At 34.8% G+C, this 13,679-nt stretch overlaps 1 long non-coding RNA gene across 1 annotated transcript; it reads right to left on the bottom strand.

Annotated features, from left to right (window-relative positions):
* Positions 1-4,306: 4,306 nt before the first annotated feature.
* LOC135121637 (uncharacterized) lies at positions 4,307-4,945 on the bottom strand. Its single transcript, XR_010279067.1, has 4 exons — positions 4,882-4,945; positions 4,693-4,718; positions 4,537-4,636; positions 4,307-4,483 (listed from the first exon to the last, which is right to left on the bottom strand). It is a non-coding gene; the product is annotated as an uncharacterized LOC135121637 (long non-coding RNA).
* Positions 4,946-13,679: the final 8,734 nt, after the last annotated feature.

Below are 13,679 nucleotides of genomic sequence, written 5' to 3'. Positions count from 1 at the left end.
TTTTGTATTGTAAAGATTATAAATTCCTTTCTATTTTTTATACTTTATACATTTTTTTTTTTAATAAATATTATTACATTTTCTCTTTTTCCTTAACCATACTTTACTATTGTAATATACTTATATATATATTACACATATAATGTTATTAGAAAATTTAATTTTTTAAAGTATAAATTTCTTTTGTTAATATTAACTTTTTGTAAGCACGCGCGGCGGTCACACGTGAATCTCAATGGCGAATCGAATTTTTTTTATCGTTTACTTTGCGCCAGCAGCAAACTATCGTGCTGCGCTATTTTGCGTTGTGAGGCCGGGCACTCATAAAATATGCACCTGCTGTCTAAGCCAATAGTCTCTTCGCTGCACATGGGCCATAACAAGCTTGTCTCGCTCGATGCCGGAGGCGACATGGAATATTTGAAACGATACTTTACATCGTTGCCATATAATTTATGAACGGTTTCTTCTTTCCTCGACACACCACCCAAAAACTCGCAAAAAAAAAACTAGTGTACCAATTATTGGAGAGCGTTTCGTTAGCGCCCACTGCTTCTTAGGCGTCTAGAATTTTTGTTGTATGTATAATACAGGAGAGCGAGAGGTAACAAGATATATAAATATATATATAATTTTGTTATGAAAATGTATATAAAAAAGATAATAATATATATTAATATCTAACATCTTTATCTCATATTGAAAGGAATGATTAACTAATTTGGGTATGAACACTATTTTACCCCTCCAAAGGGTGGTATTTTGTATATTTAAGCCCTTCAAAAGGCATGTATAAGAGAATGGGAAAACCTCCTTTCTCGATGCTCGCGCCGGTGCCAGCGTTTTATCTTTTTAATATCCTCAATGCTTGTCTTGCGCGGGCATCTTTCATTGCCATGTGGTCACAGCGATCTAGGATATTATTTGCTCTTAATCGAAAGTTAGGTACATCGTAAGGCCAGTGTTATACCTCAGCTTAGGTGGTTGGGCTCTGAGTAGGAGACCTGGCTGTTGGCTATCCTCGGCGCTTTCCTGCAATGTTGTACACTCTTAATAAAGTAACGATTTAACACAACAACGGCGTAGGTTACTATCGTTAAGCGACCGAAGAAAATTAGCCCTAAGGTGGAATTCCTCGTTGTACTCAACCTATAGGATCCGATGTGACTTCAAACTTCACCCTATGATGTATATGTGTCGGACGCCGTTTAAGGAAAAACGGCAAGTGAAATGTAGTCACTATATTGAAGGGTGCTGACTAACTATATTTCGAACTAGTTAACTTGACTTGACTTGAGCTGAAATTATACAGTAGGCTCTCGTAATTAATCATCCTATCTCTTCAGTTATATGATCAGAACACAGTAGGCAGTAACATGGTTATCGTGCTTTTGAGGGAAAGTGATTAGAGTTACCGTGCACTTTGATGAGTCCTAGGGGAGAATAGTCTAGTCCAACAGCCAAAAGTCTTCTTGGACCAATAGACTGCTCTTAAAAATGAGAAAACTAATAAGTCACTTGAGATCTTTAAAAGGTCCCATTTTTATAAGTTCATTAAGGGTTATGGCGAACGGTGTTAGACTAGAAAGGATTTACAACTTAGCTTTTAGCTTACTAACATTCTCTCGATAATCAAACCGGTGTTGATATACTAGGACTATTGCCTACTGAACCGTTTTTTTTTAGACAAAGGTGTAGGTAGGTCCTTTGATTTTGTGTAATATAAGGCTAAGTGGTAGCAATGCCTGCATCTGGAGTGAATAGGTGCGTCCGAAAGCCTGTGGTATTTTCTTGAACTATATCTTTGTCTTGTACTGTTCGGAACTTTAAAGGTTGCTAGCATGGGTATCATAGATAACACTATTTGCATCGATTCTAGAAACTTTAAGATTACCTTGAAACCGGTTCTGAAATAGTACATAATCCTATTATCACGCTAAAAATTGCATTAGTCCAGCAAAGTGAGAAGCTTATGAACTAAATCATAACATTTATATTTAGATTGGCACGGTTTAAACTTACTTCGAACTACATCGAGGCTGAATATATGTACAGTTTGTTGTGGTGCGCTAAAGAGAGCTTACATCTCATAAACGGTAGCGTCCTAGAATAGCATTAGGACATTACAGTATACGGATAGTATTATTTACTAGTATATACTATATTAAACGTGGTCGATCCCAGCCTAATGCGCCTCTGCGAAACCGCTCATTCATTTTGGACAGTCACGATAACCCTTTGGGAAAAGGCACTGGTGAATAATAATTTATTAACCCCCGAGGGCGGGGGAATTTAAATCAGATAGTTTAAAGTGCTTCTAAATTAGACAGTAGTAAGCCAGTGTTGAAAAAAAAAGATAAAAACATTCTTGAAAGGTCATGCCGTTAAGTGCCCATTGACCTTATAAAAAAACGAACACCATAATCCTTACACAACATAAATAAAGTCTTTAGATTTTTTAGCAGAGTTTGACCCTTTAAAGAGAGTTGTTGATAAAACTAAAAAGTATATTTTTGTGGGAGAACCATAAATTTTATTACTTTTTATTTTTCCTATTGGTTGATGGCTTTGTTTATATTTGTTCTGGGTTAAAATTAAACTGTGATGGTGAATTGGAATTTTGTATGCCCTTGTTTCAGGGTTCATTTGTGTATCTTTTTTCACTTCAAAAAAAAAAAATTGTTATCCCTACCTTTTGTTTATTACAATCTATGTTTTCAGCTATATATTTTATATACACTCCAAACTATATATCCTTTTGCAATAGGTTTTGAGACCATGTGAACCGTTTTACAAACTTTTGTTGGTATATCTATTAGTAGTAGTATAAATAATTTACTAAGTGACTACATTACTTTTTTTTTTAATTACTTTTTTTCTTAGCACTTCTAGTGTCCTTTTTATTTAGTAACTCTTTATTCTTTGACTTTATTTTACTTCGTCGAAGCTCTTATATTTATCTGTTTTATAGAATCTATTATATCTTAATTGTTGGTCATACAAAATCTAGATTTTGCAGGTGTAATAAAAGCAAAAATAACTGACGTTACCTTTAAAATTATTAGTAATTCTTAAAATTTAGTATTGTTTGCATATTTATAACTCTAAAAAAAAATATAGCTTTTTAAAACCTAATTTATAACCTAATTTACAAGTTCAACTTAGTTAAACAAAATATTTTAAATAAAGACTTAAGCAAAACCTTAGAGAGATTCACTAAATTGTAGGTGTTAGTGTAGCTTACAATATACAATTATTTTGTAAAGTGTAATACACCTAATTTACTTAGCAACTAAAGTTCCATTCAAACCTAAAAAGAAGAACTCTCTTAGATTACTGTAACCAGATTTATAAAATCCTATACCCAAGATTAAATAATTTACCTAATTCTAACTTAAACTATAAAAAAATTTAAAAAAAAATTTAAAAAACTATAATTTTTGTCTATAAAAAGAAGATTAATAACAGAAGTTCAGCTTTATGGTTATTTTTTAATATAAGCTTTATTGATAATAATGATTTTATTACTTTCAGTATAGAACTGTAAAAATAATTGAAATCTTATAGTATATAAATAAATTTTAGAGCCTTGCTAACTAAAATATTTTATTGATAATAAGGCCCGCCTCATTAATTTTATCTGCATAGGTTAAATAACAGGCCCTGGGAGTGTGTTTATAATTTATTGTAAAAACATTCAAACCCTCAAAACGCCTAACAACCCCAAACTTTTGGAGACCTGAAAAAACCCCGGGGCATTAAAGAACTTAGAACCCAAACTGGTATTTCTAACTTTTCTCGTGAAAACCGGTTCTCTAGGGGTAAGGGCATGTTTCTTTAGTGTACCAACCGATGTAGTAACTTAACAACTTTTTAGTATACACACTATGCCATAAATTCTTTGAAGTTAGTATATAATTTTTGTTAGTGGCTATCACGAGCGTAATTTAATTGGTGCATCTATTTATTCATCTTCCATCATTGGCTTTCATAATGACATCGTTAACAAAAATTCTATTAATTTTTAAACATTTGCGTAGCGTTTATTGCATATCAAATGAAAATAAAATATTGGTGTTGGATCGACTGCTTGATACAAAAGTTCAGCTTTTAGTACAAACGTGCGCTCCTATCCTGCGTGACGGGAGTGTCAGATTGTCGGACTAAGAACTCGGCAAGGTTGCACTTCCATACCCCCTATAAAGAAATGTCCATTTTATTAAGTTATTTTGTATAGCTGCAAAATGATGAAGCAATTAAATATTAATCCTCTTTATTATCCTCAAGGTCAGAGTCCAAGTAGAACTGTTCATAAAACTCCAGTAAGAGAATCTACTGAATAAGGCGACCAAACACAATAACAATTTACTTGATCAATATTTTCTTTCGTAAATGCCAACTCGGTAATCTCCTCCAAGTAAAGAGCGTCGTTGCAACACTTTAATAACAATTCTTCCTTGTTATCCCAAAAGGCATGCAGGACCTTCAAGACTTTAAATATTTATAATATTCATTGTAATTGATTTAATTGCTAACTTTCTCAGAGCATAAACGCAGTTACTAAAAGCTTCCCCGCGGGACATTAATAAATTATACAGGGACAAAAACCCTCGAATTTGGTGAGGAACTATTCCTACTTATTTAATCAAAATTAAAAAAAGCTTGCTTCGGTCACCATATAATATGGAGTACCCAAAGGGGTCTCCTCAACTTCAGTGCTGGAGATAGAAAGGTTAACAATATTAGGCAATATTAACAAAATAGTAACGGGTATATAAAGTAATTTTAAAGTTAAATTTTTTTTAGTACTCTTATTTTAGTGCAAGTGCACTTAAGGGTTGTAAGTTCAGAGAAAATAATTAAAAATATAAATGAACTGACCTTTCCGGATACTGCAAAAAGGAAACAAACAATTCAACTGTTAAAATGCTTGCTATAAAGGGAAGGCCTATTTATAAAAAATTAGCAGGTTTCCTCGGTATAATATCTTTTTTAGTTATTTTTTTTTTAGTCAACCTTTTATCCTGTTAAACTAAAACTGCGACATTGTATTACTTATATGTAGATTAAGGTAGAGGAAAGTCTTTACAAAAAGGTATTTTATTAGCACACGATTATTATATTTTGCAAGCCCATAATTGCAATAGCTTAAAAAAAAAAGTTAAAATTATAAGGGACGCCCACCATTGCATTATTATGTATACTGAAGGAAGCTACGCAGTAACATGTAGTAATTAGAGTGCATTCATAGTAGCAAAGTTAAGTTTTTTGATTTGATTAGGATGATATACTAGTGCTCGAAAATAGGCCTGGCCTCGTTAATGTGCACTACTGGTCCAATGTTCTGCTTTCAAAGGATTTGATGTAGATAATTAGCAAAGAGTCACATTAACGGTTTGTATAAATATTACGCTCACTGGAGTCACAACATCCGAGCAAAAGTAAACAACCTTAAATGAAAATAATTAAAATATTCAATTAAAACCTTTTTCTATACCGACTACTATCATTATTTTATCTTAATAATAGTTTTTTAATAACTCAAGCGTTTTTTAAATAGGAGTATCGTAATTTCAATGGCGCATAACCACAAAAGAATCGAAACCCAAAGCGGTATTCATACAAATCTATTAGTTTATCCTCAACAGATGAAGCTTAATAAAATCTAAAAGCTGCTTAACTTTATCATGAGCCTGGCAAAGGACAGTGGGCAACCACCTGCTTTCACGACTATCAGTTAGCAAGAATACAGCGTGTTCGATGACAAGTTCTTCCAACCTAACCCTTTCACTTTCAATAATCTAAATATTTAAAAAAAGTCAACTCACCTTAGTAGGTAAACTTAACGTCTACGCTAGCAGAACCATGGAAATAAATCAATAAAACTTTTCTCATGTTTAAAAAATCATTTGTTAGAAAGTTGCACGATTTTCTAAACTATTGACCAAATGGGAATTGCAAGACTTACTAGATATTGTAATCTCTCCTCAACCTTGACAGTAAACTTCCATGCTTTACTCGTTTACAAAGCTGAACAAAAATACTCTCGTATAACATCGCAATGATACGTAAAAATAGAGCTTAACAGACTAAACAAGAAAAAAGAAGTACTATTATTTTGCTACAAATAATTTTATTTAACTAAAATGTGACAAACCCACCCTAGCTTGAGGTAAAAGAGCCTCTGTAATAAGTACAATGATTAATGACACTATTTAGTTCACGTTGCTTCGATCAGTTAGCTAGGTCGACCTTAACAACATGTCACTAACACTGATGCACTCCGACACCTTAGCCAAGACAGTATTAGTTCAAGGTTACTTGACCTATCACTAGATACATAAGCCAAATGTTGAAATGCACCATTGACCTAACAACGAGGCATACTATTATTAGTCACCGCTCATCGCCAGAGCAGCCACAAAGTTCGCTTTTGTCTTTGTAACTTGCGCCGACAGTGTTTTACTCTGGCAACTTAGCCAATATTGCTAATGTTTCAATAAAGGCTCAAAATGCTCTTCATTTACTAAGTCTAAGAATAAATAGCTTCAGAAGTCAATGCCAGAACACCTCCCTTCGGCGTTATTCTAAAAAGTTCAAGGTTAATTAGCCTTTACTAATTAATAGTCAATACCCTCTTAAGGTTGGTCATAGAGCTATACGGTTCTAATACCAAAAACGAAGGCGCCAGCCGCAAGGCATGTGCATAACCATCACGTACGCTCCTTCACGCAAGGAAGATGACATCTGCCAAAGAAGTCAAACTATATGAAGGTTTTACCAATTTTAAAGGTCTATCTTTCCATACGACCAGTAGAGAAATTACAGCTTTCCAGAGTAACGTGCAGCCCTGAGCTTAAAGCACACCGCAGGAAGGTAACATAATCACGGTCCATTGGTTTGTAATTCCATAAAGTAGCCCGAAGCATTAACTCGGATACTGCCATAATTTGCTATGTATGAGAATTAATAAACCGTGAGCTTCCAAGAACAGCCGCCATGCACTGCCGAACAGAAGAGGGTGACCTTAGCCGCGGCAGATAAGCCTTCATTTGCACGCCATTTCATCTCTGGATAGTACCCAATAGCAACACTACACCGAAATCCATCGTGAAGCCTAAAAGAATACCATCCATGGTAGACGCTTTTTTTATATAGGGATGATTTTTTCCGACCTCTTGACGATAATGGTTTCGCGGCAAAAAGCAATCCTCGCTCTATATATGAGTGTACACCAGCACCGAGAGTTGCTAACAGCCAAAGGCCTTAAAAGAAGTCTAGTGCTACCACTAACAGCCTAACCTACACAGCTGCCAAAATTGAATCTTTAAAGGATAGCCGACGCGTACCTCGCTGTGGTCGAGCTAATGGAGGATGCGACGCCAGCTCCTGCGCTGATACAAAAGATGCCACGTGCAGGAGAGAAAGAGCACACATCGAGAAAGAGCTAATTAGCTTTATCTCTTATACGGGTTTTTAAACGACTTAACTCGTTAATAACACGCCCAAAGTGTCAAAGACAGTGCTTATACCCGTAGAAAGATAGGAGGTTAAAGTTTTTGATTCTTATGGGTAAATAGCACTAAACTAAAGACTAAAATAAGGTGTTGGCTAGGTTTCAACTGGCTTCTTCGCTCGGAGAGTTTTAGCAGTTAAAATTAACACCGTACAAAATAAATTAATCAATATGGTCGCCTTATATATATAGTACTAGTAGCTAAAACTATAGTAACACACATCATTACAGTGGAGTTACACACCGGCCACCAAGTCCAATGAGACAAGGGGAGAACCTAAGCTACAAGGAGAATCAGTCGCCGGCGGCCTTGGAAGGAGGCAAACAATCTTTGCTATCATCGCTCATTGCTAAACTAGGTTTCATGTTTGCTTTTGACCGCACCTACTTGCACTGAACAATATCTTAACTTAGCAACTTAGCACAGTCCACCAAGGCTTCAGCCAAGGATTTCCATGCTTTTCCTCGGTATATTATGAAAAAACTGCCCCGGAAGGCAATGCTAGTACTCAAAGCGGAGCTGTCCTAATAAGTGAAACAGTTGTGATCTGTTTGTGTGTTTATTATTAGGGTTTAGCTATAAAATCCTCTTAGATTTTATCCGTTTAGGACCAAGTCTCCTTAGTGAGCAATACGTTACTAACCATAATGTTAAAACCTAAGATACAGTTAAGATTTAACCTTCCCGAAGGTCTTTACCCAACCTAGAGTTTTTACCAGTTTTAAAAGCAGATCTTTCGACCCGTGCGTCCTTAGTATATGTTTGATTGATTAATTCAGCTAGTTATTGCAACTTTAGAACTCTCCGAAGTACTGCAGAAACCTCACAACACAGAACTCTAATAAGGAAGTTACCATAATCACGTTGCATTGGATTTCACTGTTAATTAGCCGTTAGTGTCATAGTTGATCTCAAGTAGATTGTTTTAGTATTTACTGACACCAAGTTTTGGCTCCTGCAGAGTAGAGATATAAATGACCCGTTGAAGTTAAGTTTACTTACCCGCAGCATTCCACTCTTTGGACGGCAACCCATTAAGTAACCTAGATCGAAACCATCGAAAACTCGTTGGGACTAACGCCTAAGTTGAGCGCTAATTTAATATATAGGGCCAATCTTTTTTGAACACTTTACGATAACGCTCTGGCGGCAAAAAGCAATCTTTGCACCGTTAAAGCATGTACAGTGAAATCCCGAAGCTTCATCAGTTAGGTTCAATTAAACGGTCAAAGGCACCAAAAGAGCACCTAACGCTACCATTAAATTGCACCAGCCTGCACAGCGGCCATGAATGGATCTTTAAAAGATAACTGACGCCAACCTCGCTGTGGTCGCAGCGATAACCAAGGAAGCCTTGCACGTCCCGCGCTAAAAATATGATAAAAAGATTCAAAAGTTAAGATAAAATACTCGCACCGGACGAGCGAGTGCAACGAGGCCCGAGAGAAAAGCTCCTATTTCATATACGAGCGATTCTGATGTTTAAATATACTAGATAATAGCTCTGTTTTAAATAATAATAAAAAAGTTTAATAACATTGAGTATTACTAGTAGGTAACAGCACTCAAGAAACGTCACTTAACAATTATAACGATAACAATCAAGGATACTTTCTAGTTAAAAATAATCGCACTTACTTGCACGGAACACGAGCTTAACTGAGTAACTTAGCATGTTCACACAAAAGTGTTCAACAAGGAAATCCCAAGGCCTTTCTAAGCAAATTAGGTTAAAACTGTATCTAAAGGGAGGTTAGTAGTCAACGCGAAGCTTCAAATTAAGTGAAAGAGTTGTTATCTCTTTGTGTGTTACTTAACTTTAAAGCAACATGGTCATAACTCTAACAAAACAAATCTAGTTAGAGAACGCAAAGGCGTCAAGCACAAGGTAAGCACCTTGAATGGATGCAAATAAATCTGATAGAGGTAGCTATCAATGCAGAATGATAAAGATAAAGCTCAAGGACTTCCCACCTCACTGAACTTAATGAAATTTAGAGATCACTGTCCAGATCTATAGACCACTCGTCGATACTCGGAAATAAGTACAAGATTACTACCACACGAAGGAGATTCAGAAACAGGCAGCAGAGTCTCGATTTTAACTAGGGTAAAAGTTAGAAACCAAGATTACTTCCTAGTTGGTGAGATTATTACTAGTATCGACCTATTGAAGTTGAAGTTTTTAAGTAAGTTCTTTCACCTTGGGAGAGCATAAGACTCTTTTGGATTTGAACTCGAATGAGTAAAGTAGGACTCGAGTTGGGATAGCTTAATAAAACATATAAGATGAAGTATGCAAAAAGACCCTCCAAAAGGCATAAACAGTAATATTACCCATAAAAGTGGAAGGAGGGGCCGCTACTTTTGTTTGCATTAGTAAAGGGAACAATACTATCATACTACTTTCTCTGATAAGTACTACGCTAAACTGCTGCCATTCATGATAATAAGTACACTTTTATTATTCACAACTAACTCCACAAGTGCCCAGCCAGATTTAGCTCAAAGCTACAGTAGTTAGACACTACTTAGCCAATTTCATCAAGACTTTTCTTTAGCTACGGAGAATAATTAGGATATTTTTAGTTTATTTCGAATTGACACTTTTCATTATTAGTCTTGGAGTATGATGCTAGAATTATAACCTATATAAGTAAGCACTATTTAAATGCTAAGAAAGGCGGCGCAAACTACGGTCTAACCATTAATAACTAGAGTTATACCCCTAAAGCTACCGTTAGCATGAAAGTCTAGTACCGAAATCCTGCTACTACTCTATTGAAGCCTAGTACCAAGTTCTAACTCTAGCATAATATTAATATTTTTTTTACAAATAGTTCATAGCTAGTTTCCAGCTAGTCATAAAGCATCTCGAATCGATGCGAAGAGTATTTACTGACTTGACACTAAGCTAAAAGGAGTCAAAGTTAATCTAAAAATTAGCCTTAAAATTAGTCAAAATCAGCACAAATTTTAGCCAAATCAGTCTAACTCGTTGAGCACATCTCACAAATGGCAGATATGGAAATGAGTAAAATAGTGCACAATACAATGTTAGAAACAAGCATCTCGAACCGATGTTTATTGTGTTATTTAATACCACTCATCATAGCAACCCTCTTATTAGGGTAACCCAAAACGCTCTGTTTTTAGTTCAGTTAGTTAGCCAAACTTTATTCCAGAGTACAATAGAAGCTTTTGTCCGCAGCCGTTCACCATAGGTAGTCACTGGACATACTAGAGTCTCTAACTTAGCCAAAGACTAGACAAAGTCGAATGGATCTGACTAACCGTCGTGATAATGTCACTAACTAATACACTACTTTGAAGCTAGCTCGATACAAAGATACTTTAACTAGATAGTTAATTTTAATTTGACCTCGTAGAGTCCTTAGATGCTTTTAAAAATAGCGGAACGACAACTGATTGACTTCAGTCAAATAAGGATAAATTCTCCATAATATAACGACTATAACTATCTCTTATCTCTAATGTACCACTCAGCTTAAGCAAAACTAAACAGTAAATCTTTAGCTATCTTTTTGATTAACCTAGGTCACTGTGTTCGGGTAGTCCGTTATCGGCTACCGCTACACAAGGCGAAAGCTGATGCTGAATAATGTCATCTGGAGCCATAGTCACGCCTTACTGTGTTCAACTATTACCTTGAATGTAAGATTGAATAAAATAGCCCACTTTATCTTTTCAGCTATAGTCAAAGAAAGCAGTAAATCAAAGAAATTGTTCACTTCAACTCGATTCTATTATTTTGCTATATTAATTAGATTATTTATTATTTTATTTCATTTTAATCATTTATAAGATAGTTAAAGAGAGTGGTAGAGAAAACTCTAACTAAGCCAGACAGAAAGGTTATTTTTCCTACTTTAATCGTAGTATTTGAGTTTTCCTAGTTTTTTTATTCGAGGATCAAAAACTATTATCCTTATAATCTTGTACTGGCCAGAGTCGAACTAGCTTCTTACTTTGAAAGTTTACCATCTAAACACCAATACTAATTTTACTACTTTATTCATGAAACTATTCCAACTCTAGTGGGTTCCTAACATTAACTCATGTGCTAACTTTAGTACTGGTGTTTTAGAAGTCCTTGACGACCAAATGGCCCCAACGCTGTATATATCCACAAAGTCAGGGGTAAAAGCCACTCTTTTAACGTATACTCAAGGGAAACTTTAGCGCCTTTAAATAAAGTTAAAGTAGGTGTTTTTCTCCCTTTTAGACTTCGAAGTAGGCAATATATATATTTCCTACTCGAACGAGGTCTTTTTTTTCAATTGTTGATTGAGGTTTTTGCTTGACCGAGGACTTGAAGTTTTCGACGGGTTCTCTAAATGTCCCAAGTGTGAAGAAGAGGGATCTCAAATTTCACTAATAACATCTGCAAGACAAAGCACTCTTTCGCGGGGAGTAAAGATCAGAAGATATGTTTCTTTGCCGAGAGAATAACGATTTATGAAACGTTATTAAGACATCAGTCCTCACTCTCGAAAACTTAAGTATTGATGAAGTTGAGGGGCCAACCCTTTTAGAACATATTTCTTGTAGAAGGGGAGATTGTACCAGCGCAGAAGTGCGCGCAAATAAAGAAAAGCTGTTCTTTAGACTTTAAAAAATATAACAAAACTGGTTATTTTTACATGTGGCATTCATTTACATTTTATTCTATGCCAAAAGAAGGCCGTCCCTTGACTAGTATGAAAGTTATCTGTATGGCCTTGTGCAAAAAGGTCTTCTGACTAAAAAATATGATAAAAAAATGGAATCTATTACTTTACTTACAATAAAGTGTTAATAAAAAAATTTTAACTTTTTATTACTTTTTAAAACCAACAAAAAAATAGCCTTAGAATTTTCCCACTGCCGTTTATAAAAAAAATTATAATTTTAAAAAAAAAAGTTTTTTTAGTTACTTTTTCCTACTAAAGTAATAGCATATAAATTCTTGGTCTTTTAGACACTATATATAACTTTTTAAGATATTATTAAATGCACAGCAATTTGCATAAAACAAAAAAAATCAAAAACTTTCATGTTAGAAAGTCACTACTTTAAAGATCCATAAGAAAACTTAACATATGTAAATCACAATTTGTATAATAGAACCAACCATCATGGGCAATTCAAGCTGAGGACTTTAGATCTTGACAACACTTTCCTTGCCCTGCTTACAACGCAACATGCAATAGCAGGTCCACGTCTTATATTAGCAGGTCGGGTTTTTATTTGGTTTAATTAAATTTATTTTGAGCTTTCGGATTAGTCTAAAACATTTAATTGCAACAATTTAAATTCTGTTTTAAAAAATTACAAGCCCTACCCTAGGCAATCTGAAAAAGCTACTGTTATTTTTAGGAATTACCAGCGTACTGATAAACCTACTAATGTTAAAGGCTCGACACCCGACACTTATATTCCGAATTTACTAGAGTCTTTGGAAGGAGGTGAACAACCCCTTTTAGATTATAGATTTTTTTGAATGTCTTAGTCGAAAGTGTTTAAATAAAGTATCTAAATCTGTTTAAAAAAAATATATTTAGTAAAAGTATTTAACTTAGTATTTACTTAGTTGTCCTCTAGACTACTAAGCTATTTTTTAACTTCAGCTATAACGCCCTCTAGACGTTTAGTCTTTGTTTTACCTTTCTACACTAAAATTGTAACCTTTATGATATCACTGGCTCCTCTAGATCAAAAGTAAAACTAAAACACTAAAGACCCGGTAAAAACCGAAAAGAAAGAAGGGAAGAAAGAGCAAAAAATATATGGCGAGCCATCTGTTTTATTAAAAGAAATTTGTATATACCATACATTACCTTAGCAATAGATTATTAAAGGTACCTAATAAACATATAGTTACCCTCAAAAATTCAAATTTTGAATCCGTGCTGTGAGGTGGTAATTAAATACTGATAAAAAAAGGGTTGATATCATTACCGTGGATAAACAAGAGGGGACGTTAGGGTACGGCATAAGAGGTCTGAGGACAGAAGTCATAAAGTTGATTATTGCATTTTGGGAGTATCTCCTGATATGGGCCCTATTGGCAATCTAGTTAGACTACATAAAATAATAGAAGAAATACAAAAGTTCTGGCTCTTTTACTTTAGGAGAATTTCTAAATATATTGTTTGATGC

The sequence above is a fragment of the Zophobas morio genome, unplaced genomic scaffold, assembly GCF_036711695.1.
Source record: "Zophobas morio isolate AGI-343-1 ecotype UQ-CSIRO unplaced genomic scaffold, CSIRO_AGI_Zmor_V1 ptg000656l, whole genome shotgun sequence".
In the NCBI taxonomy this organism is placed as follows: Eukaryota; Metazoa; Arthropoda; class Insecta; order Coleoptera; family Tenebrionidae; genus Zophobas; species Zophobas morio.
Note: the sequence above shows the minus strand (reverse complement) of the source record. Positions and strands in the feature narration are given on the sequence as shown.